The sequence below is a fragment of the Salmo trutta genome, chromosome 12, assembly GCF_901001165.1.
Source record: "Salmo trutta chromosome 12, fSalTru1.1, whole genome shotgun sequence".
NCBI classification, from domain to species: domain Eukaryota; kingdom Metazoa; phylum Chordata; class Actinopteri; order Salmoniformes; family Salmonidae; genus Salmo; species Salmo trutta.
In genome coordinates this window covers 15,688,593-15,694,648 of record NC_042968.1, presented here as the reverse complement: position 1 = coordinate 15,694,648, position 6,056 = coordinate 15,688,593, and positions in this window count along the sequence as shown.

The window sequence follows — 6,056 nt, the reverse complement described above, 5'->3', positions numbered from 1 at the left end:
TGTTGTTTACAGGCTGTAGTTACCGATGCGGTTTCTGTCACTGTGTTAAAAAAACCAAAAAGCTTTTTTTGTGGGCTAATAGCACAATAATGGATCCAAAATGTATTCAAGGTTTTTGGTCCTCTGCGTGCACGAGACGGAAACATTAGAGCAAGCTGGAAAGTACTTAAACTTCCAGTTTCATGTGTGTATCTCATGTTAGGATTTGGACATATATCCATTTTGTTATGGCACTTCATTTTATTGTCCCTATTATGTGTAAATAACAATTCCATGGTCAGTTTGGGATTCCGCTGCTCCGGAGCTTTCACTTAATAGGCCACACATCCAAACAAACAGTGCCCTGGGATTTGAATATTGAAAAGTTATTTATGGTTTCCTACTCTGAAAATGTCAGGTGAAGGTATGTTTAATGCATTATGGCATTTATTGTAGGTCTGTCTGTGTAGTCGTGTACATTTATCATGCAGCGTCTGTGCAGGAATTCAAAACAGACCTTTTCAGATGCACAAAAATATACAGTGAATACAAATATATAGACAGCTGTTCATGGCCAAGCAAGAGACATGGCTGTCTCATTTGTGTCGTGCATTCATCACGTGATATCGCACAACTAATTACTTTGTGTCTCCGAGCAGGCTTGGTGGTCGTCAGTCTCTCTCTATGTTAGTAAGCCTGAAACGGAGATGTACGGAGACATGTTGTAAGATCAGCTTGGTTGGGTTGGCTTTACATTTCAACATCATTATGGGCATCCAATGCCATAATGTCCATATAAGAATATGGGTATGGACACACAGTGCCTTCGGTAAAGAAACAAAAATAAGTGTAGCCTTTTTTATAAAAAGCAAAAGCTTTCTCAAATGACCCCAATAATGAAAAGTAACATTTGTTGACGTGTTTCTCTATAATGATGCTTTTCCAACAGCAGCTGAAGGGCTACGGCTTATTTTACTGAGCATTCCTGACCCCACAGTACAGGCCAATCTAACTAGACTACAAATATGTGGGTTAGTGATACACACTTAAAGCAACAAGAGGTAACAGGAAAGCCTGAGTAGGGAGTATAGGACATATCACAGCAAGCAATATCCACCCTTTTGAAGACTTCCTAAAAGGAACAATCACCTTCAGTAGAAAGGGTTATTAGAAGGTTCTCCAAACAAAGAAGAGTTGATTTAGTTTCTTTGAAAAACCCAATGGAAGAGAATGAAAGGAGAAGAGAACAGACACAACCCACACACACACACACACACACACACACACACACACACACACACACACACACACACACGCACACACACACACAGAGGCTGAGTCTGAGTGGAAGTGTTTGAGGATATTTCACAGGCTTGTCTCACCAGGAGTGTGGAGCAGCCTAGATTCATACTGTGAGGAAGGGACTGTTTGCCTGTGTAACAGTCTGGCCGATACTTTTCCTGTATTACTAATGCAGCAGGATAAGATTTTAAAAACATGGATTTGCCCTCTGTTAAACTCACTTCAACTTTACTTTTACTGTAATACTTGAAAGGCCCGGTGCAGTCAAAAATGAGATTTACCTGTATTTTATATATATTTCCATACTATAAGGTTGGAATAATAATGTGAAATTGTGAAAATAGTGATAATGATCAATGCCCTTTTAGTATGAGAGCTGTTTGAAAAGACCGCCTGAAATATCAGCCTGTTTTGGTGGGAGGGAGTTTTGGCTTTACATGGTGACATCACCATGCGGTAAATTAGTTAATAGACCAATAACAAAGAGAGTTCCAAACCTCTCTGCCAATATCAGCAAATTTTCAGTTTCCCTCTCCCCACTCAAACAACGCCCAGACAGTCCGAGCAAAATTCTTGCTTGAGAAATTGTTCTTTGCTAAGAAGCTATTTTTTTTTTACCATTTTAAATTACAGTTTTTTACAATCACTTTGGCACTAATTTCGGAACCTTGATGTCATTTTTCAAAACTCTAGACACAAAAAACTCACAACCAATGATCAAAATGCACATTTTTCAAAACTCTAACACTTTTTCCAATTGCTTGGATACAATACACATAAAGATAAGATCATTTGTTCATTGAACTAAAATTACCTGTTCAAAATTACACAACTTAACATCAAAGTATTACCATTTCAAAATGCAATTCACACATTACATCTGAGATGACTGTCTATTCATTTCATTACAGTGATCTAACTATCAGTTGATACAACTGATCAAAATGATAAGTAACTGTTGCATTACTCTTAATGCATAGTTTTATGGAAACTGACAAACAATATTCCATGTTTAGATCATGGAATCACCATGTGTGGCATCAACAATCCTACCACGGTCAAAGTTGCCTAGATTACTCATCTTGCCTGTTCTAATGTTTGGTCGAACAACATCTAAAGCTCCACCTGATTCGCTGTTCGAATGTAGCCTTCCTTGATGAGCTAAATCAGGTCTGTAGAGCTGATGGCATGACCTATGTAATTGTGTGGGATAATGTCAGGTTCCAACAGGCTCAAATGGTGCAAGCATGGTTTCAGGCCGATCCACAATTTACCACCCTGTACTTACCCCCATACTCTCCTTTCCTTCACCCAATTGAGGAATTTTTCTCCATATGGAGGTGGAAGGTATATGATAGGTGCCCTCACGAACAAGCCGCCCTTCTCCAGGCCATGGATGACGCATGCAATGACATCACAGCAGACCAGTATCAGGCCTGGATTCGCCCGAAGATTCTTCCCAAGATGTTTGGCTAATGAAAACATCCATTGTGATGTGGATGAAAACCTGTGGCCAAATCCACAAGACAGGGTTGATGGAAGTACAGTAGAAGTACAGTAATCAATCTATTGTTTTGCTTTTTACAGTAAGCCAGGTGAGGAACACTGCAGTTGACCTTTAACTGTTTTTTCTTTTTTTGTAGCTAATCATTTTAGCTTTGATTCAAAGAAACCTATATTGTGATTTTATTGTATTTCATCAATACATGTAATATTTTGTTCAATGATTCCACTGTGTCTGTAGTATTCTTTCTACTAGTCCTTTTACAGTGATGTATTTACGTGTAGTAGCATAATGAAACATGTATCACATATTTTGTACTACAATATTTAATGATTTAACGAACAACTATACAGTGAAACTATCGGTATCTTGTGTGTGGGTGATCTAAATGAATGTTCCTATGGTATTTCATGATAAATAAGTTATTTGAACCAATGATTCTGCAAGTGCAAGGTTTCTTTAAACATTGGACTGCCTGTGTTACAAGTGATGACTGTTTTGAGTTTTGTGTCTAGAGTTTTGAAAAATGACCACAAGGTTCTGAAATTAGTGCCAAAGTGTTTGTTAAAAACTGTAAAACAATCACAGTAAGGTACTTAATTGTTACCGAGAAATGTTTGATATTGAGATAAAAACAGCTGCATTGGACCTTAAAGGCAATTGTTTTATCATGATTGCGTAAAGAATTACGATTTGAATATGTTGGGTGACGATAGTCAGTAGTGTTTGTTCAGTAAGTATTGTCATCAGTCGGAATGAAAATATTTCTCATCTCCGGAGAACAAAATGTCCAATATTTCCTGTGTCATCCCCATGGTTGTTATGTTCCTCCTGTTTGTCCCTGTATTACCCTGACCACTCTGAGGGGACTTCCTCTCTGTGATGGCTATTTGTTCAGGATGCTCTCAGCCTTTTCCTTACGGTACACAGACACTTCTAAAAAAGTCCTCCAGATTATTGTGTGTGTGTGTGTGTGTGCGTGTGTGTGCGTGTGTGTGTGTGTGTCTGTGTGCGTGCTTGCTGGAAAGAGAGGACAGTGTAACAGAATACACGGCAGTGAGTTTTGACATCAGCTTTATTTTTGTATTTTATTTTTATTTTATTGAACCTTTATTTAACTAGGCAAGTCAGTTAAGAACTAATTCTTATTTACAATGACGGCCTACACCGGCCAAACCCGAATGACGCTGGGCCATTTGTGCGCGGCCCACTGTATGGGACTCCCAATCACGGCCGGATGTGATACAGCCTGGGGAGGGTGGGGAGGCATTTCTAGGCTCTACATTAAAAATGGACAAGTGTGAATGTAATCCAAGTTATGGCATGTGATTCAGTTTGTGTAAACATTGGGAACACATTTTGGCCTCTAAGAACTCTCATGCCACAGGCATGGCTCTATGGGGATCAACCGAGGTCTTGTACTTCTTAGGCTCTAGAAAAGGAAGCAGTGGGTGTGAGGAGGGTCGATGAGGGTGATGAGTGACTTGTAAAATACATGGTGAGCTGTACAGTGTTGCAGAGTTAAATCTGACAATATCCTCATTGTGAGGGTGTCATAGTCACTCAGGACAAAGTTGAGGTCCATTCACACACATAGGAGAGGTACAGGACAGCTTACTGTCCTAGAGATCCATCTATTAAAATTCCCACGAGGCCAGAGGGAGTGGACAGGTAATTGATCTATCTAATAACCAGTCACGGAACACTTAATCATGTCATAGCTACATGGATCTTCATTCCATGGCCTGTCTATGTATCTCTGCCTGCCTCTGCCTGTCTGTCTCCTTTCCATCAATATTCATTAGTCCATCTTTGGTCTTTACCATCTTACTTCCTCTGACACAGTTATAAAGCTTCTAAGTGTTCTGACTTGGCCTTAGCATTCTACCCTTACTTACACTCAGATCAATGATAGAACTAACTACCTACAAGCTCACTAAGCATTCCAAAATAATTTGACCATAATTTGAGACAAGGCTTGAAGACATAACTTGAGACTGCTCTTCTCCCCACTCAAGCATTCTCTTGGTGAGGATTATTGAATTTAGAGGAAGGAGAGAAAAGGAATTATTATGCAACTAGACACTGCCAAAAAATATCCCCCAGACATGCAGTCTCATTCTGCAGAGCCTTCCTGCTGAACATATATTCTGTGGCACAACATCAAGGCCACAGGTAATTCATCTTCTGGCTGTTCCTGCGCTTTTCAACTTAATTCAATGAATAAAGGCTCACCTTCATTTTCAGGGAGGATAAACATGTTGCTCTGTGGTTGAAGAGAAAGGAGAGATTGTCTTTGGGAAAGGAGGGAAGAAAGCGCAGGAGAAGGAGAGATGGAGCAGCCTGGTCTGATAGACTAGATGTAATATAGTAAATGTAAATTCAGGACACTCAAATTAGCATGATATGTTACATGTAACAATGCCTCCTAGTAGGAGGGGGGGTGTAGGAATCAGGAGCAGGAGAGCAAAGAAGTTCCAGTGGCACAAAACGTTTAATAAGGTGGTCCCGAACTCACAGTACAAACAAGAGGGAAAAACACGCACAAACGAAGTCGCCACCCACAGGGAAACTTATTGCACACACGGAGGAGAAACCTCAACTCCTAAAACAAAGTCTCGAAAAAACACGGTAACACTACCGAAACAAATCGAAACCCTGTGGTGCAGGCACACACCCCTAACATGAAATACATACAAACAATCCCGCACAAAGCCTAGCATACAGCGGGGTGTAGATAAACCCACCGAAATAAACTAACTGAACACAGGTGTGCAAAAACAGACAGACACAAACGAAAAGGAAAAAGAATCGGTGGCAGCTAGTCGGCCGGCGACGACGACCGCCGAGCACCGCCCGAACAGGGAGAGGAGCCACCTTCGGTGGAAGTCGTGACATTACGTTTGATATGGTTGCATAAGAAAGAAGGTTACTTTAAACTTAAAGAGGGTGGTTGGTCTGGGTGAATGGGTCTGCATATAACGCAAACGTCTAGCTTTAGCATTTTAGCTATTTAGCATCTTTGCAACTATTTACTACTTTTCAGCTACTTTTCAACTAATTATCATATTAGCTAACCCTTTCCCTATCATTTACTCCTAACCCTCCATTAACCCCTAACCCCTATCCTAGATAACATTAGCCACCTAGTTAACCTTAGCGTTAACCCCCTAGCCACCTAGCTAACGTTAGCCACAACAAATTGATATTCGTAACATATACATATTGAAAATAGTAACATATTTATGAATTGCAATTCGTAAAATATCAT